The sequence below is a fragment of the Bubalus kerabau genome, chromosome 3 (genome assembly GCF_029407905.1).
Source record: "Bubalus kerabau isolate K-KA32 ecotype Philippines breed swamp buffalo chromosome 3, PCC_UOA_SB_1v2, whole genome shotgun sequence".
Lineage (NCBI taxonomy): Eukaryota > Metazoa > Chordata > Mammalia > Artiodactyla > Bovidae > Bubalus > Bubalus kerabau.
Genome location: NC_073626.1, coordinates 7,556,817 through 7,578,117, shown reverse-complemented (window position 1 = coordinate 7,578,117; position 21,301 = coordinate 7,556,817). Strand labels below are relative to the sequence as shown.

Here is a 21,301-nt window from a genome sequence, read left to right as displayed (position 1 = left end):
TCCTTTGATTCTAAAAAATACATGAGGATTATATTCAAATATTTCCTAACACCTTTTCTTTGACTTTCTGCAGTTAATGGCACTTAGTTATGATCTCTCATTTTTTTAATATCTTACTTAATTCCATGTCTTAATCTTTTATTAGAATTATGTCATCAATATTGTGAGTGAAATTGATCTGTGCTTTTCCCTTTAGAGCTGTGTTTAACTTAGTGTTGTGGGTTTTATTTATTTTTTTGCTAATTAACATTGTGTTGGCTTTATACCAGATATTTAGAAGCTGTCTTATTTGGATTTTTCTTTTCCTTCAGCTTTTGGTGAAATTCAACTGTAAAACTGCTGTCAGTGCTTTAGGGAAGCAGCTTTTTGTCCATTTTCTTCTATGCACTGTGTTTTTTTCTATGGCAGTTGGTCCATTTAGACATTTTTTTCTCTTCCTGATTTCTTTCTGTAATTCTTTTATTTGGCTTGTTTTTATCTGATACAATTAAAAAAAATAATTTGCCGTGTTAATCAATACCTCTTTTGTAAATCTTTTAACTTCTCCAACACATTGCTTATTTTGTGAATTCACTTGTCTTATCTTAATTATATTTGCTAATCATTCTTTATTTTTCCCAATTAACAAGCTCTTCGATGTATTTATCAGTCCTCTGTGTTTCTTTATATTAATTCGCTTTTTTCTTTTATCATTATCAGTTATTCTGCTTTTCTTTGAGTTGTTTTGTTATTTTCTATAAATTTTACGCTAGCTCCTTGATTCATTCATTTGTATTTCTTCCTGCTTCTTCTGCATTGGCAGGCGGCTTCTTTACCACTGAGGCACCTGGGAAACCTTCTTGTTTCTTCATGTAAGTATGTAACTTTGAATTTGCCGTCAGCACTGCTTAGGTTGTACCCTGTAGCTTTTGATGCATAATATTCTGTTAACATTTTCTTTTGTTATCTTCTAGAAATTCTGCCAGTTTACTTTTGATTTCTACTTTGAAGTCATGTAAAAGAGAGATTCTTCTTATAACTTTCAACTTTCAAAGGGAGGCAGTTCTATATTTGTTAGCATTTCATAGTTTAATTACAGTGTAGTCAAAGACTGTTATCTATACCATTTCCACTTTGAAGGATATACTCATGTTTTCTTTGTAGCCTAGCATATGGTTAATTTTGGGAAGTTAGTACGCAGTAAAAGAAGGTGTATTCTCTGTTTGGGGGCTTCCCTGGTGGCTCAGGCAGTAAAGAATCTGCAATGCAGAAGAACTGGATTTGATCCCTGGATGGGGAAGATTCCCCTGAAGAAGGGATTGGCTATCCACTCCAGTATTCTTACCCTGAGAATTCTGTGGACAGAGGAGCCTGGCAGGTTGCAGTCCATGGAATCACAAAGAGTCAGACACAACTGAAGGACTAACACTTTTACTTTTTTCACTTTTCTCTGTTTTTAGGGAATAGTGTGGTCTGCATGAGTAAGATCTAACATATTTATTACATTACTAAAGGTCATCTGTAATGACCTTTTTTGTCCACTAGATCAGTTCAGTTCAGTCCAGTCACTCAGTCATGTCTGACTATTTGCGACTCCATGGACTGCAGCATGCCAGGCTTCCCTGTCCATCACCAACTCTTGAAGCGTACTCAAACTCACGTCCATTAAGTCAGTGATGCCATCCAACCATATCATCCTCTGTCATCCCCTTCTCCTCCTGCCTTCAATCGTTCCCAGCATCAGGGTCTTTTCAAACAAGTCAGTTCTTCACATCAGGTAGCCAAAGTATTGGAGTTTCAGCTTCAGCATGAGTCCTTCCAATGAATATTCAGGACTTATTTCCTTTAGGATGGACTGGTTGGATCTCCTTGCAGTACAAGGGACTTGCAAGAGTTTTCTCCAACACCACAGTTCAAAAGCATCAATTCTTCAGCCCTCAGCTTTCTTTATAGTCCAACTCTCACATCCATACATGACTACTGGAAAAACCATAGCTTTGACTAGACAGACCTTTGTTGGCGAAATAATGTCTCTGCTTTCTAGTATGCTGTCTAGGTTGGTCATAGTTTTTCTTCCAAGTAGCAAGTGTCTTTTAATTTCATGGCCGCAGTCACCATCTGCAGTGATTTTTGGAGCCCAAGAAAATAAAGTCTCTCACTGTTTCATTCTTTCCCCATCGATTTGCCATAAAGTGATGGGACCAGATGCCATGATCTTAGATTTCTGAATGTTGAGTTTTAAGCCAAGTTTTTAACTCTCCTCTTTCATTTTCATTAAGAGGCTCTTTAGTTCTTCACTTTCTGCCATAAGGGTGGTGTCATCTGCATATCCAAGATTATTGATGTTTCTCCCGGCAATCTTGATCCCAGCCTGTGCTTCATTCAGCCTGGCATTTCGAATGATGTACTCTGCATATAAGTTAAATAAGCAGGGTGACAATACAAAGCCTTTACGTACTCCTTTTCCAATTTGGAACCAGTCTGTTGTTCCATGTCCAGTTTTAACTATTGCTTCCTGACCTGCATACAGATTTCTCAAGAGACAGGTCAGGTGGTCTAGTAGTCCCATCTCTTGAAGAATTTTTCACAGTTTGTTGTGATCCACACAGTCAAAAGCTTTGGCATAGTCAATAAAGCAAAAGCAGATATTTTTCTGAAACATTGGAGAAGGAAATGGCAACCCACTCCAGTATTCTTGCCTGGAGAATCCCAGGAACAGGGGAGCCTGGTGGGCTGCCGTCTCTGAGGTCCCACAGAGTTGGACACGACTGAGGCGACTTAGCAGCGGTAGCAGCAGCTTGCTTTTTCGATGATCCAGCGGATGTTGGCAATTTGATCTTTGGTTCCTCTGCCTTTTCTAAATCCAGCTTGGACATCTGGAAGTTCATGGTTCACATACTGCTGAAGCCTGCCTTGGAGAATTTTGAGCATTACTTTGCTAACATGTGAGATGAATGCAATTCTGCGGTAGTTTGTGCATTCTTTGGCATTGCCTTTCTTTGGGATTGGAATGAAAGCTGACTTTTTCCAGTCCTGTGGAACTCGATCAGCCATAGGCTATACATTAGGTTTCACTAGACCATGCTGCATGACAAAGAAACTTCAAATCTCAGTAGTTTAAAAAACAAATCTTATTTCTTGCTGGTATTGCATGAGTGCTGCAGCCCCACTGTGGTTCCCCTGCGATCCACCTCGTTCAGCCCAGCCCAGCTCCACAGTCTTCTCACTCCAGATACAGGGCTGAACGAGTACCTACTCTCTGGGTTCATACTATCATCATGGTTCAGGGCAGGAAGTAGGGCCACCAGCAGGAAACTTGCCTTGTGTACAAAATTTAAGAGGACTTAAAAAAAAAACAAAAAACTCAGTGATCAGGATAAATGAATTTTCTAATGCAATATTTTTAAAAATTAAAATTAATACAAAAATCCATGATGAACAAATATCAAAATTTTTAAATAAAAACAGAATATGACTCTGCACTTGCATGATCCTGCTTCACCCACTCCACCCTCCCCCTGGTCCTGGTAGAACAAGAGTTGCAGGGTCAAACCGTGCAAGCGCATTTAAAGTTTATGCTTAGATGGTCCATGTCACGGGGGTGTGTGCGTGTGTTAGTTGCTCAGTTGTGTCTGACTCTTTGCAACCCCATGGACTGTAGCTTGCCAGGCTCCTCTGTCCATGGCATTCTCCAGGCAAGAATACTGGAGTGGGTTGCCACTCTCCAGGGGATCTTCCCAACCCAGGGATCAAACCTGGGTCTACCGCATTGCAGGTAGATTCTTTACCGTCTGAGCGACAAGGGAAGTCCATGTCACATATACTCACATTCTTTTGGACAGAGGAGGTTGTGTGGTCAAAACAAAAGTGAACAGGATAAGAGGTATTCTGCCTAAAGAAAAGAATGACAAAGGAGAGGTGGGTGGAGGCAACAGGTGATTTGAACACATAACACAGTTTAGCACAAGTGAGGTGACATCTGCCCCCTACTAGTGGTATATTTGTGCCTATTTCTCTCTCTCCTTTTTTTTTTTTTTCAGTTTAGGCTTTATGAACTTTGATTCTATATTTTAGATGAATAGATATTGAAGTGTGTTGGATTTTAATTATGATTCTACTTTTTAATTTAAAATGTCTTAATATGTATTATTAAGTGATGGACAGGGAAGCCTGGCATCCTGCAGTCCATGGGGTTGCAAAGAGTCAGTGCATGGGGTTGCACTGAGTGACTGAACTGAACTGAGCTGAATGTAAAGGTCATGACGTTAGTGGAAATGTTAACTTTTTTGTTGTTTGTATTTGCCAAGTATATCTTGCGTGCATGCTGAGTCGTGTCCTACTTTGTGACCCCATGGGCTATATAGCCCACCAGGCTCCTCTGTCCATGGGATTTTCCAGGCAAGAATACTAGACTGGGTTGCCATTTCCTCCTCCAGGGAATCTTCCCGACCCCGGGATCAAACCCACGTCTCTCGTGTCTCCCGTCTTGGCAGGTGGATTCTTTACCATTGTGTCACCTGGGAAGCCCCTTTAAGTATATCTTGGTTCTTTCTTTTCAAACTTTATGAATCATTTTGTTTTAGGGATTCTCTTGCTGAATTTAACTATTTGATCCAATTTGAGATTCTTATTTTAATAGGAGAATTTAGACAATTTCTGTTTGTTGATTTAATAGGTATGTGGTAGCAGTTGTATCCAAGTTGTATTATTATTTATATTTTTGTTGCTTCTTTTAAAATAGTAATTGGCATGGTTTGTTTCCTTTGCTTTTTTTATGTGTCCCATATGATTTGAAACAGTTGGTTCTGTTTTTATTTTTCATGGTAATCTCTATGACCAACATTGCTAAACACTTCATCTGTTTACAATGTATCTATTGACCCACTCTAAGCAACCCTAATATTATATAGCTTTACTTTCTCCCATCTCCTCTTTTCCATCAAATTCTTCCTCCTCTTCTCCGTCAGGTTATAGTACATGATATGTTTTCTACTCTTTACCCTCCAAACCCCAATGGGATGATATCTAGAGATTGGGCCTTTGGGAGGTAATTAGGTTGTGAGGGTGGAGACCTCATGAATGGAATTAGTGTCCTTATAAGAGGAGGCACAAGGCAAATGATCTCCTCCAGCCGTGTGAGGATACGACTGGAAGGTGGCCATCTACAAACCATGAAGGGGCCCTTCAGCAAATGTGGAATCTTGCTGCCACCTTGAACTTGGACTTCATAGTCTCCAAAACACTAAGAAACATTGTTGTTTGCGATACCCAGTCTATGACACTTAACATAGCAGCTCTCGGTAACTAAAGTTGACCGCCATCCAGATGCCAGAGTGACACCTGGGTGGTGTGTGTGTTGGGAAGCTCCAAGAACCACTATAAAGGATTTGAACTACAACCCCCAGAAGAATGATCTGAACCTTGTGCCCTGAAGTAGACCACAGGGATTGCTCACTTTAAAATTTAAATAAGTCATTATTATCCATAAAATTTTAAACAAAGTGCAGTTTTACAATATTTTAAATGCCCAGGAAATAATTCAATATTACTGGACATATGAAAAGCCAGCAAAATTTCGGTTTTCATGGGAAAAAAAGATAATCAACAGCTGTCAACTCCAAGATGACACATATGTTGTAATTATCTGACAAAGGTTTTAAAGCAACTCTTATAAAAATGCTTAAGTAAGGAATTAAAGACAATCTCAACAAAGAAATGGAAACTATAAAAAAGAGTTAAGTGGAAATTTCTAAACTGAAAAACACAATAAGATTCATTGGTTGCAACAAAGATTCCACTCTGGTATGAGATGTTGATAGTGGGGAATTCTATGGTGTTGGAGGGAAGAAACATATAGGCTCGGTGCTTAATTTTGCCGTGAACTTAAAACTGCTCTAAAAAGATAAAATCTATTGAGAATACATATCCTCAGAAAAACATGATCTGAAAGGATACACACACCCCAGTGTTCATGGCAGCACTGCTTACAGCAGCCAAAGCTGCTGCCAAGTCGCTCAGTCGTGTCCCACTCTGTGCGACCCCACAGACGGCAGCCCACCAGGCTCCCCCGTCCCTGGGATTCTCCAGTCAAGAACACTGGAGTGGGTTGCCATTTCCTTCTCCAGTGCATGAAAGTGAAAAGAGAAAGTGAAGTCGCTCAGTCGTGTCCGACTCCCAGTGACCCCATGGACTGCAGCCCACCAGGCTCCTCCATCCATGGGATTTTCCAGGCAAGTGTACTGGAGTGGGGTGCCATTGCCTTCTCCAGCCAAAGCATAGAAGCAACCTAAATGTCCATCGACAGAGTACTGGATAAAGAAGATGTGGTACATATATATATATATACAATGCAATATTACTCAGCCATTAAAAAGAATGAAATAATTCCATCTGGAGCAATGTGGATGGACCTATTGTCATACTGAGTGAAGTCAGAGAAGGAGAAGTATCATATGACATCCCTTATATGTGGAATCTAAAAAGAAATGATACAAATGACCTTACTTACAAAATAGAAAGATACTCACAGACTTAGAGAACTGAACTTATTGTTGCCAGGGGAAGGATGGGGGAAAAAAGATAGGGAGTTTGGGATGGACATGTACACACTGCTATATTTAAAATGGATAACCAACACAGACCTATTGTATAGCACATAGAATTCTGTTCAATGTTATGTAGCAGACTGGAAGGGAGGGGTATTTGGAGGAGAATGAATACATGTAAATGTGTAGTTGAGTCCCTTTGCTGTTCACTGGAAACTAACACAGCATTATTTATTAATAGGCTATACTCCAATACAAAATAAAAAGTTAAAAAAATACATATCCAAAAAATATAATAACCAAAATTAAGAGCTTATCGGATGGGTTCAATAGCAGGAAGTTTACAGCATATCTATCCATAAGCACACAAGATTGCCAGGAGAAATATCAACAACCTCATACAAATGTCCTTCAATAGGTGAATGGATGAATGAGTTGTACCGCAAAATATGTGCAAACTATACAATCAAATACTATTCAGTAATACAAAGTAATAACTAAACTACTGGTACACTCAAACAACTTGAATGAAGCTTAAAGGCATTATGTGAGTGGGGGGAAAAAAACCACTCTCAAAAGGTTGCGTATTGTATGGTAACAGAGCTCCATGTTTTGGTCAGAAGCCCAAAAAGGGGAGCCCCAGGAAACTGAAGACAAAGCTATCGTGACTGAAAACTGATTTGTTCTCAGCAATTGGGGTGAAGGGTAGCTTTGACTAAAAGGGGATAACACAGGGAATTTGGGGAGGTGATAGAATTATTCTGTATTTTCATTGTGGTGGTGCTCACATGAATTAATATGCATAAAATGCATTAAATGCATAAAAATGTGCATCAAAAAGTTCAATTTGAGTGCATCTTAAAATACAATTTTTTGACAAAATCAGTGAGCCACATTTTCTTCACTGAGGAGTTTCAGTTTTTTCTCTATTGTCCTGGAATGGACTGTGGCTAAGAGAAGCTAACTTTCTTGTTTTCATAGGTACTTGATATTTTTGCTTCGGTGCCCACAGAATTATTTTTCTGTGAAGTCCAGTAATTTTACCAGGAAGCATCCCAGACATCTAAGACAAGAAGCAACAGTTAGAACCAGGCTTGGAACAACAGACTGGTTCAAAATTGGGAAAGGAGTATATCAGTTGTCAAAGGAGTACATATATTGTCACCCTGCTTATTTAATTTATATGCAGAGTGCATCATGCAAAACGCTGGGCTGGATAACTCACAAGCTGGAATCAAGATTGCAAGGAGAAATTTCAAGAACCTCAGAGACACAGATGATACCACTTTAATGGCAGAAAGTGAAGAGCAACTAAAAAGTCTCTTGATCAGGGTGAAAGAGGAGAGTGAAAAGGCTGGCTTAAAACTCAACATTCAAAAAACTAAGATCATGGCATCTGGCCCCATTACTTCATGGCAAATAGATGGGGAAAAAGTGGAAACAGTAACACATTTTATTTTCTTGGGCTCCAGAATCACTTTGAATAGTTACCTCAGCCATGACATTAAGACACTTGCTCCTTGGAAGAAAAGCTATGACAAACTTAGCATATTCAAAAGCAGAGACATCACTTTGCCGACAAAGGTCTATACAGTCAAAGCTATGGTTTTCCAGTAGTCATGTACAGATGTGAGAGTTGGACCATAAAGAAGGCTGAGCACTGAAGAACTGATGCTTTTGAATTGTGGTGCTGGGGAAGACTCTTGAGAGGCCCTTGGACTGCAAGGAGATCCAACCAGTCCATTCTGAAGGAGATCAGCCCTAAATATTCATTGGAAGGGCTGATGTTGAAACAAGTTCCAATACATTGGCCACTTGCTGAGAAGCTGACTCATTGGAAAAGACCCTGATGGTGGGAAAGATTGAAGGCAGGAGGAGAGGGGGTGACAGAGGGTGAGATGGCTGGATGGCATTACTGACTCATGCACGTGAGTTTGAGCGAGCTCCGGGAGATGGTGAGGGGAGCCTGGGCTGCTGCAGTTTGTGGGGTCACAGAGTCAGACCCCACTTAGTGACTGAGCAACAGCGACCTCAGGGTTAATCATTTTGAATCAGTGTTTTCCTAAGACATATTATAGGTTTAAGTCTTTGCTTATTCCTCTGAAGTGCAGTTTCAAATTATCTTTTTTGAGTATTTCTCCTCTTCCATTTGTTTTGGTCCCTTCTTAGAAGATAGTAAGTAATATATTGGATCTTATTGTCTGTCTTCCTTAGCTGTCATTTCTTTTTTGGTCCTTTTGAACTGTTCATTTCACTCTCATTGTGCTCACTAATTAATTACAGGACATTATTCTGCCCTTCACTGTGTCTGCAGAAGGATTCATTATGTTTCAAGCCACTTCCGTTATGCCTTCACTCTGGATTTCTCTTCTTCTTTCCAAGGTCTGCCAGTTCTTATGTCCTCTCATTCTGCTGTCTTGACAGATATTCTCCAAGCTCTTATTTCTCAACTTCAAGCTCTATGTTTCATCAGCTTTTTAGAGTCCAGTTCAGTATTATTAAGGCCTGGAAGACCATATGTCAGCTGGTCACCCTTTCTCTCTCTCTCTGAACTCTTTGCCTTCCACTCTTTGTCTGCTGCATTTTAGCAACCCTGACCTTCTTGCTCTTCCTTCCACTCTCCAACACACTCCATCTCAAGGTCCTTGTAGTCACTGACCTCTCTGCCTGGAACACCCCACCCCAGAGGTCTGCACAGCTTGCTCCTCACTAAACTGCCCTTAAAGAAATCTACCCAATGCCAACCCACAGTATAGATCTTCCATCATATCTCAATACTGTTCCTACCATTGAAGACTTCAGCACTGGTTTAAGAAAATAAAATGTACATTAGAAAGAGTAAGAAGGCAGCTAACAACCTGTGACTGAGTATACACTAGCGTTATATAGTTATGTATACATATATATGAGAAATCTGTATGCAGGTCAAGAAGCAACAGTTAGAACCCGACTCGGAACAACAGACTGGTTTCAAATCAGGAAAGGAGTACGTCAAGGCTGTATATTGTCATCCTGCTTATTTAAGTTATATGCAGAGTACATCTTGTGAAATGCCAGGCTGGATGAAACACAAACTGGGATCAAGATTGCCAGGAGAAATATCAATAACCTCAGATATGCAGATGACACCACCCTTATGGCAGAAAGCGAAGAAGAACTAAAGAGCCTCTTGATGAAAGTGAAAGAGGAGAGTGAAAAAGTTGGCATAAAGGCAACATTCAGAAAACTAAGATCATGGCATCTGGTCCCATCATTTCATGGCAAATTGATGGGGAAACAATGGAAACAGTAAGAGACTTTATTTTGGGGGGCTCCAAAATCACTGTAGACGGTGACTGCAGCCATGAAATTAAAAGATGCTTGCTTCTTGGAAGAAAAGTTATGATCAATCTAGACAACATACTAAAAAGCAGAGACATTACTGTGCCAACAAAGGTCTGTCTAGTCAAAGCTATGGTTTTTACAGTAGTCATGTATGGATGTAAGAGTTGGACTGTGAAGAAAGCTGAGCACTGAAGAATTTATGCTTTTGAACTGTGGTGTTGAAGAGGACTCTTGAGAATCCCTTGGACTGCAAGGAGATCCAACCAGTCCATCCTAAAGATCAGTCCTGGGTGTTCATTGGAAGGACTGACACTGAAGCTGAAACTCCAGTACTTTGGCCACTTGATGTGAAGAACTGACTCATTGGAAAAGACCCTGATGCTGGGAAAGATTGAAGGCAGGAGGAGAGGGGACGACAGAGGATGAGATGGTTTGGTGACATCACTGATGCGATGGATGTGAGTTTGAGTAAGCTCTGGGAGTTGGTGATGGATAGGGGGCCTGGCGTGCTGCAGTCCACGGGGTTGCAAATAGTCAGACATGACTGAATGAATGAACTGAATGGATATATGTAAATGTATTATGTACACATATATAATATATATATAGCTGTTATATATATATAATGTACAATAGTATTTTAGTATGTATTCTATGTAATGTATATAATATATATGTATTATGTATTATAAGAATAGCATATTATATATATTTTATATGTTGCATAATATTTGAATATACTTAGGAAATATATTACATATAGGTATGCCATTTTATATATACATACAATGCAAGTGTGTACTTAGTTACAGACATATATATATACACACATATATATATATATACACACCATACATATATATATTCCATAAATGCTGATGGTTTTATAAGAATAGCACAGGATGAATCAGAGCTTTTTTCAGAACCAAAGCCATGTGACCCAGTTGCAAGTTTGAGAGAAGGTCGTATTTCGTAGGGCACTCCACTTCCTCTCTCAGTTCCCCCATCTCTCCTGATGATCAAAGGAATGGAAGACTGTGTCTTAAAATCAAGCTAACAAATTCTGATTGAGAAAGGAGTGAGTTGGGCAATGGTTGACCAGATGTCATCTCTCAGAATCAGGCCAAGAGTTCTGTGTAACCAATGAGTTGCACAACCAAATGCAACTTCCTCTCTGCAACTGGGCAGGGCACATTTTTTGCTTCTCAGAGTCTGGGCTCTGGGGGAGCCTCCTCTTTTATTGCAACCTTCTTATATTTGTCCTGGATTTCCAAGCTCAAATAAAGTGCAGGTTAGTGTTTCACTGTGAAATATGGTGCACAGAATGCAATAGAAGGATGAATAAAGAATTTAATTTACTCCACAGTGAAGGTTAAAGAGCAAAAAATTCGTGGTTCTTATACTAAAAGGCCCATTTTAAAAGATCTCATTTTAAGCAAAGTGACTTTTTTGTTAATGATCTTTTTTTTGTTTGGATGGAAACTCCGGGCAAGTTAAAATGGGAACAAATTGAAGATGGCCCTTTCCCCCTTTGCTTGTCCTTCCTCTCTGAAAATCTGAACACGATGTGAATAGTTTATTAAGCATTTTAAAATCATTGTTTATTCCTTTCTGTTCTTTGTAAGCATTTGGAAAACAAGGCCATTTCTTTCTTGTGTATCCTGAGGTATAAGATATAAGGAGGAAAAAAATAAAGCCATGTACTTAAATGGCTTACTTAGAAATAGCTGAGTGGATTTCAGTTGGAAATTCACCAGTAAAAATTCCATCATTGCTTCAGTGAGTAGCCAGTTAGGCCTTAAGTGTTAACATATCTGGGAAAAAATTGATATATATTTGTTTTAAAAAACTTGTGTCAAAACACGTGTCTAGTTTGAAGTCATCAGGGTTTTATGCCAACAAGTTTGATATTCTATTTGAAATCAGAATGTTTTCTTTCACATTGGTATTTAAGACTACTTTGATAAATATTTGGTACACCTTTTAAAAATGCCCTCAATGGTGCTAATATTTATAATTTCAGGGTGGACTTGGCATTTGGAAATAGAAGTTGCTTGGTGTCATGTCAGTTGAGTGAACAGCCTGGGAAGATATGTATTTTGATAAAGAATGAGGTGTGTCATAATTAATGAAAACTTTGTCTGTGTAGTTTGGAACTACATGGTTTGGAAGAAAATTAAAAAGTATTTGTGGTGATGGCAATGCCATTAGAATAGCAGTCTACCCTCCAGAACATCTTCTCTGAAGGATAATACCGTCTTGGGACTATAAGTGGTAGTAAGTCATTAAAGTATGTTGTCTATTACTTTATAGTCCCATCTCTTGAAATCTCTCATTTGCACTGGATTTGGTCTTTGACAAAGATTTTATTATCGCCAGATTCTTTAGTCTCTCCCTCTCTCTGGAGACTTTATTTATTTTCTGTGTTTTAATATGCATGCATAAGTGCTGTTTAAAAAGAAACAATAACAACATTTACTTTACCACATCTATGACTTATCTAGGACCACTTTTTCCTTTCTTCCACACCAAATTGTTCAAAAAAAAATATATGACGACATGTAACTGAGCTCTTGCAAGGGGAAAGACACTGAGCTAAGCATTTTTAATATTATATTTCCAACCTTCCCTATAGGAGAGTGCTAGGTATCCTCACTTAAGGATAAGGTTACCAAGAATATTGGTTTACTGAAGCTGCCGTAGCTAAGTGCCACAAAATGGGTGGCTTAAAGCAATAGAAATGTATTTTTTCACAGTTCAGGAGGCTAGAAGTCCAAAATCAAGGAGTCAGCAGGGCTGAGTCCTCTCAGGTTCTTGGGAGAGAATCTGCCCTGGGCCTTTCTCCTAACTTCCAGGGTTGCCAGCCGTCCTCGGCTTTCCTTGGCTTGCAGCTGCAGGTTAACTCCAGTCTCTGCCTTCATCCTCACGTGGTCGTCTTCCCTGTGTCTGCTCTCTCTGTGTCCTTTCCTCTTCTTATGAGGCCAGCAGTCATATTGGATTAAGGGCCCACCTGCTGTAGAATAACCTCATCTTTACTAGTTTATATCTGCAAGAACCCTGTCTGTAAATAAGGTCACATTCTGAGGTTCTGGGAGGGATGTGAGTTTGGCGGGATGCCGTTCAATCCCGTGCATGGAGACTTAGGGCAGCGTCTGTGTGTTAAGGTGCCTGGTCTGGGTAGAGCCAGGATTCAGGTGGAGTTGCTCGCAGAGCCTGTCCTCCCAGCTGCTTTATAATTCCGCCCGTGTCCTCTGGCTCACTGTCTCAGCTCCTTCTCTCCCTTGTCTATGTGATCTGGTCTCCAGTTCCAGATGGTTATTGGTTATTAACTTTTCTCCTAAGGTCCTCATCTTCTGGCTGCTTCACCCTCTTCCAGCTCTGGTAACAGAGTCCTCCTCCTTAAGCACCCTGCTGCTTCAGTTCTCTGATAACACTGTCTTTTAGTCTCACCTCCATCTCAGATCACGTGTTTCCTCTTCATTGGCTCATTTACTTGTCCTGCGCCCTCCGTGTGGGTGCCTGCCAACTTTCGTTTCTCTGCTCTCTTCTTCACATTCCTTCTTTGATGAAGCCTCCCTCATTCTCGGCGTCAGCTGTCTCCTCTGTATCACTGACTGCTAAATCTGTGTCAGTCTACTTCTCCATGCTGTCTGCTTCCCTAAGCTCCAGCCTCATATCTCCCAACTCCTTTGGACAAGAATTTCTACTATCATCTCTGACTAAGGTTCCTCAAGATCAAATAGTTTTCTTTCTTGGAAAGCGCTTATTGGTCCTCCTTAACACTGCCATCATCGCCTCGTGGAAGGATCACTATGGCAATGCCCTAGTTACCGTGACAGACTCCAGTCTTCACCCTTCCCAAGCACCTTTCATGACCTTGCTCAGCTGCTGCTGCTAAGTCACTTCAGTCATGTGCGACCCCATAGACAGCAGCCCACCAGGCTCCCCTGTCCCTGGGATTCTCCAGGCAAGAACACTGGAGTGGGTTGCCATTTCCTTCTCCAATGCATGAAGTGAAAAGTGAAAGTGAAGATGCTCAGTCATGTCCAACTCTTAGCAACCCCATGGACCGCAACCTACCAGGCTCCTCCGTCCATGCGATTGTCCAGGCAAGAGTACTGGAGTGGGTTGCCATTACCTTCTCCGTGCTCAGCTAATCCCCCCTAACCAATTTTTATCCTGTTATCCCTCTTCTCAGCATTTTCCTATGTTCTTCATGTTTCAAATTCTTCTCTTTTTTTCCACCTTGCTCTCCCAGTTCTCTTTCCTATGACTTCCAACGCTAGTAAGGTTAACTGCTCCTCCTCAAAACTAAATGTATTCTCATCTCCATACTTTGGCTTATGTTGTCTACTTGACCATTTATTCTTTCAAATCCTGTCTCTTCAAGTCCCAAATCTAATCCAACTCTCTGGGAAGTTCTCTCTGACTATTTCAACTTCAGTTCATTTCAATGGAGCCCCAAGAAGCGAATGACAAAAAAGTTGTCAGAAATGCAAGATGTATGCTCTTTCTTTGTATCCTCTGTTCTTACCTTCTTTGTTTACTTTTTTTTTTTTTTTCCATTTCTTACCCCTGCATCTCAGGACTTCTAAAAATCAGCATGAACATCCTTGCACAGTGTCTTGGTTTATTACTATTGTTCTGTGTCTCTTCCTAACTACTTTACCAGGTAAAGAAGGGCATCTTTTGTTTCTATAACATCTATATCACCTAGCCAATGTTGACTATTTATTGAATATGTTTTGTTTGATTCACTTAATTTAATAAAGTTTCACAATAGTTTGAGAATGTGAAGAAGCCAAGTTTCTAAAACTTAATATGTTCTACAAATTGGTTTTATAAACTAAAAATATTTCACCCGAGATAGAACAGAGTCTGCAATATGAATAGTAAAGATAGTTTCTAAGTCATGTGATAAAAAATTAATATTAGGACATTTTAGGGTTGTGTTACTTCTCTATATTTGGTTTTTTAGACATATCCTTCGAACTACACTAACCAATACAAATTACATTGGTAATACTGGAATTGTTTTAATTTAGCAATGTGAGTGAATTTTGCCTTTAGTCACTAAAAATATGTTGTGTAAATTTATGACTCACCCAAGACAAATTTTTAAAAACAGGACTCATCGACATTCAGAGGCCAAAAAAACTGAAGTGCTTTATTCTCACAGTATTAAAATTAGTGACTACCTTGGGAATAATAGTAAGACAAATAAAACTTGATTTCCTTTCTAAGAACAACACAAAGGGATTAGAGTTAAAAACTCATCTGAAGGAGTCACTGAATATCAAATCCTAAACATTTTCTGACAATGTGCTCTCTCAGATCAAGAAAGCATACATAAAAGTTTGACATTGATATTTCAAAAGAGCAGAAATGATCTAGGTAACAATACAGAGAACACCCTAGTGAGTGAGCGGGGACACTGCAAGTTTACAGCTAACATGGACCTCAGACGGAGGGAACAGATGAGAGAAGGACTTCCGTCCATGGGCAAAGCCAAAGGACACTCGGAACAGGAGTAGGGTTTATGAGCAGGGTTGGTTGTTTTGGGGATAAAACTTCCCATAGTCCATATTCGTTTCTGTGTTATTTGGGCTTCTTTTAACAAAAACTTGATTTGACAAGAAAAAAGTGAGAAGCTGGGTATGACAATGATTGAGGGGTTTCACAGAACCCAGAGGCAGGAATGCACCTGGAGTTGTGAAAGGAAGTAAAATCAGCAATTAGCAGCTGGCAGAATCCAGGAAGAGCTCTTGGTTCATATCTGCTTCTCCTTTTTCTGCATTTCCTTCCATCTTCTCTCTCTTGGAAGACTCCATTTCTCCGTCTTCAGTCCACAATGTGGGCTCTGGTTGTAGGCAAACTTTCCTCCGGACTTAATTTTGGAATTCCTGAGTGAGAGCGTTATCGGCCCATTTTGTTCAGGTTGTCAGAACTTGAACAATCACTCGTGGCCTTGGAACAGATTTTCTACTGTAAATTTGGCTGCCCAGAGATGGCTTCTGTAGTTTTCCTTGTAACAGGATATTTAAAAATAATTTTGAAATGCTCAGTTTTGTGACCTGCCCTGAATTTCATCAGGGGCAAGAGAACAACTAAACACACAAAATAAATTTAAAGTAAGAGTTTAAAATAAAATGTTCCATGATTGCTTCTCTGAGTCATGCTTGTTCAGTAGTACAGTTAACATTTTAGATAGGGGAGGTTGGCAGATACTCCAGAAATAGATGTCTGTTGGAAGCGCAATCTGAATGTAGCTTACAATTAAAATTTATGTCTTTAGGAAATGCAATTACAACTGTCATAAAAATATGTTGAAAGCTAATATTGTCATATTATAGGCAAACAATAATAATAATAAAATCTCAGAGTCTTAAAAAAATAAAATTACATGCAAAATAATATTAGGTTAAAAATACATCATACAGTTTTTATGACACTAAATACAAAAGATTAGAAAAACCAACCCCAAACAAAGGTCAGTTTGGATAATTTCTGGGTTGTGTTATCGTGAGTAATTTTTGTTGACTTTATGCTTTAACCTATGAGTTGTTATAAATGAAAAACTAGCTTTTGTAACTTAAAAAAGTCATTTTTTAAAAGGAAAAATTTGCAGTGGGAATATTATTTTAATAGTGGAAATGGTGCTTTGATTCTTTAGCAGCTGAGCCACAAGGGAAGCCCGATACTACATTACTGATGTGTAAATAGAAAAGGAAAACATCAGATTCATGTATTGAACAAGGGCAAAGCTGAAGAACATCCAGGTTCCTTTTGAATAAGCACTTCCCAGTTGAATATCTGTTTATTCCAGTACCTTTCACTCTAATATTCCTGCCGGGATAATCCCATGGACAGAGGAGCCTGGTGGGCTATGGTTCATGGGTTCGCAAAGAGTTGGACAAGACTGAGCATTCATTGAAAAGATTTTGCTTGCCCAAATGTATTACTTTGGTACCTTTGTTGAAAACTAATTGATTTTATCAATGTGAGTCCATTTCTGGGCTCACTGCTCTGTTCCATTGATATTTCTCAGTGCTCATGCCAGTATCACACTGTCCTGATTTTATGTAGTCTTGTGTGTGTTAGTCACTCAGTCAAGGTCAGCTTTTAGCTACCTCATGTACTATATAGCCCGCCAGGCTTCTCTGTTCATAGGATTCTCCAGGCAAGAATACTGGAGTAGGTTGCCATTTCCTTCTCCAGGGGATCTTGTTGAAATACTGTAAATCCTCCAACTCATTCTTCTTTTTCAGGTTCACTTAAGTCTTCTAATCCATGAACATGGTATTGATACACATAGCCATTTATTTGGGTTTTCCTTAATTTCCATCAGTAATGTTTTGCATATTTCAGCAGAGAGATCTTGCATGTTTTAATTTATTTCTAAATATTTTACGTTGTAGTTGCTTTTCTAAATGAAAATTTTTGTTTTTATTACCATCAAACCAGTAAAATATAAAAGAACAATTGATTTTAGAATATTGACAGTGTACCTTGAAACATTTAAAAATTTGCTAATTCTAGTAATCGCTTATAGTTCAGTTCAGTCGCTCAGAAGTGTCCGACTCTTTGCGACCCCATGGACTGCAGCATGCCAGGCTTCCCTGTCCATCACCAACTCCCAGAGCTTACTCAAACTCATGTCCATTGAGTCGGTGATGCCATCCAACCGTCTCATCTTCTGTCATCCCCTTCTCCTCACTCCTTCAATCTTTCCCAGCATCAGGGTCTTTTCAAATGAGTCAGTTCTTTGCATCAGGTGGCCAAAGTATTGGAGTTTCAGCTTCAGCACCAGTCCTTCCAATAAATATTCAGGACTGATTTTATTTAGGATGGACTGGTTGGATCTCCTTGCCATCCAAGGGACTCTCAAGAGTCTTCTCCAACACTATCATTCAAAAGCATCGCTTCTTCGGTGCTCAGCTTTCTTTATAGTCCAACTCTCACATCCATACGTGACTACTGGAAAAACCATAGCTTTGACTAGATGGACCTTTGTTGGCAAAGTAATGTCTCTGCTTTTTAATATGCTGTCTAGGTTAGTCATAGTTTTTCTTCTAAGGTGCAGGCATCTTTTAATTTCATGGCTGCAGTCACTGTCTGCAATGATTTTGGAGCCCCAAAAAATAGTCTCTTACTGTTTCCATTGTTTTCCCATCTATTTGTCATGAAGTGATGGGACCAGATGCCATGATATTAGTTTTCTAAATGTTGAGTTTTAAGCCAAGTTAAGTTGCTTTTAAGTTCCTTAGAATTCTCATGCAAACACATTATGCTCTTTATTTCATTTTCTTGCCCTAGTCCACTGGCTGGGGCCTCCATTACAACATTAAAAGGAGACATCTTTACCCTATGTCCAGTCTGAGAGGAAAAACACTTATTCTCTCACCAGTGAGCATTATATCAACTGCAAGATTTTCATAAATATCCTTCATCAGGTGGAGGAAGTTCCCTTCTATTTCTGGTTTACTTAGAATTTGTTTTAATCCTATGAGAGTTTTTTTAATCTGTCAAGTGCTTTTTACACATCTATTGGGGAGATCCTATGGTTTTGTTCCTTTAGTCTGTCACTATAATGAGTAATACTGATTGACTTTTGAATATGAAACCAACCTTGCATTCCTGGGATAAACTCTACTTTGTCATGGTATATCATTCTTTTAATATATTGCTGGATTCTACTTGTGAATATCTCATTAAGGAGTTTGCATCTATGGTTATAGAGGGGGTTTTTTGTAATTTGCTTTAAGAAAATGACATTTACATTTTATTTAGAAAGATTAAAACACATTGTACAAAATTTTTCTCATCAAAATAGCAGCAACAATTTCTGTATTATTCCTCTAAAAGAAAAAAAGACCTCTATTTTTCCCAGGTAACTTTTATAAATCAAGACAATGCAGTATATATGGACATGGAAAGAAAACTAGTAGATGGTAAGTAACTTTGGCTACTGATTCTATCTTGACCATGAAACAAAAGTGTTCAATGTACACTTGCTAGAAAGACTATGACTCAGTTAACGAATAAATTAAATGAATGATTGTGTTAATAAATAACATCCAGAAGTAGAACCACAGTAGATTGTTTTCTATTTGAACTTCAGTTTGTTGTTGTTTTTTTCTTTACACTCACTTAGTGGAGACAAAATCGACACTTCAGTCTGTCCTTGTTTTGTGAGCTCAAAGTTTCTTCTTATTGGTAATTTTCTTAACTGCCCGTTACAGATTTTTAATCACATACTGAAACACCTACCAGTCAGTGATCAGTCCTGAGCTTTATTGCAGTATTTTATGAAATATATTCCTTCTCCCCATGCCTCTCCAACATTTACTTCCTCAAAGAATTGGAAACTAATACCTCATCATTTGATTTGTGGCAGTAGTAATGTTCTATTTTAAATGACTCAACTAAAATGTCCCCAGAGTATCACCAAGAGAAGTCACAGAGAAATGAAATGGTCTTTCAGTGCTGTCTTCTGAAATGAGAGGTCTTTGGAGAATACAAGTTCAAAAAGTGGCCACTTATCAGGTAGTTTATCATTTAATGCATTCAGTGGAAGGTCCAGAAGCAAATATTCAGTGATTAAATGCCCTATATGCACCTTAGAGCTTTTCTTCCAAATATCAACTGCAAGGATAAAACCAATTTTTAAAGCTTCTAGATATCTTCAGTGGTTTTTGAAAAATACTTGGAGGAAACTCTGGCTTAACTATATCATTTGATATGTGTTTCTACCATTAAATTAAGATCATATTTTATATCAAGGATTATGTTAAAGTTATTTGACCTCTGGTCTGTTGAAATGTTTCTTAATTATGCTTAAGATGCTGTCATCTAATTTCACTGCTCTCATTCTCAGACTTCATCAAGGAAGAATATATGGGATCTTCAGCCATGCATGTGTGTGTGTGTGAGTTGCTCAGTTGTGTCTGACTCTTTGTGACCCCATGAACTGTAGCCTGCCAGGCTTCTCTGTCCATGGAATTCTCCAGGCAAGAATATTGGAGTGGGTTGCCATTCCTTTCTCCAGAGGATCTTCCTGACCCAGGAATTGAACTCTGGTCTCCTGCATTGCAGGCAGATTCTTTACGATTTGAGCTGCAGGGAAGTCCTTCAGCCATATATAAATAATAAAAAAAATCTGAGACAGATAGGGGGCTTTGTACATGGTTAATGGATGCCCTATGTCTTTCCTCTGTGTTTTGTTTGATCCCGCTTCCCAGGTGGCGCTAGTGGTAAAGACCCCGACTGCAATTGCAGGAGACCTAAGAGGCTTGGGTTCGATCCAGGGAAGAGCCCCTGGAGGAGGGCATGGCAGCCCACTCCAGTATTTTTGCCTAGAGAATCCCATGGACAGAGGAGCCTGGTGGGCTACAATCCATAGTGTTGCAAAGAGTCAGACACGACTGAAGTGACTTAGTACACAGCACCAACAGTGAAGGTTGGCAGAGAGTGTGTTGAGAGTGGATTAGTCACTTTGGTACATGTTGGCATGGTGTTGAGTGTGAGCTGTTCTGTGACTGAGGCTGTAAGAGATAAGCATTTAAGAACGGTGAGGTGCTATTCTAAGAAAATATCTTTAAGGTCCTGAGTAATGTGCCTCACTGTTGGGACGGCAAGTATTTGTTTACAATAACTCTCAACGGTTAGTTGAGATTATCTTGCTGAGCCCCAAGGAAGTTCTAGGAAATTCCACTTAAAATCAAGTCTGGTGCTGCATCATGGCTTTCTCAAATCAAAATTTACAATAAACATAGATATTTTCCATCCCTTCATATAATGCAATTCAGCAGTCAAGGTGCTGGCAGCAAAGAAATATTGGAAGTGTGGCCCTGGAAATTTTCCCAAAGGCTATTTTAAAAAATAGGACATTTTGATGAACAACAATGATAATTAAAATGAAAAATCTGTCAATGCACTACAGAGAACAAAAGCTCAACCAGCTATAACGTCATTCTAGCTAACATTTGTATCATTATTTATACCATCTAAACATAAAGCAAGTATTTGCAGGAGTTCTACAAAAATTCCAAAAGCATTATACCTGCTATTCATGGAGAATGGCAAATTTGCTTTGGTTCATTTGCCTTTTATCCCTCACTGTTCTAAAAGAGAACAGATATTACATTGTTGAGCTCTAAAGCAGCTGTGATCAACAGAAAAAAGAACAAACATCTTTAATTGTTCACAAGGCAACAGATAACTCCCACAACAGACACTGCTTCTGACAACTACATATTTAAGGTAGAGGAAAAATAGATTGTGTACATACCATGGGGTTATTCCCTAAAAGTCTAGTCACCATGACTTGCATTTGGGAGAAAGTCCACTAGACATAATCTAAGCCAGACCGCATCAGTGCTCCGTATTTGTCCCCCGCTCTTCCATTGTCACGGTGTGAAATTTCACAGCTAGAATGTCTGCATCAGCTTCTG

The 21,301-nt window shown here is 39.2% G+C and overlaps 1 long non-coding RNA gene across 1 annotated transcript in view; it reads left to right on the top strand.

Moving 5' to 3' along the window:
- LOC129645427 (uncharacterized) overlaps nt 1-21,301 on the top strand; it is a 59,730-nt gene that overhangs the window by 5,930 nt on the left and 32,499 nt on the right. Inside the window, exons 2-3 of the long non-coding RNA XR_008711316.1 lie at nt 803-851; nt 18,739-18,799. This is a non-coding gene — a long non-coding RNA (uncharacterized LOC129645427). The remainder of the gene's footprint in view (nt 1-802; nt 852-18,738; nt 18,800-21,301) is intronic.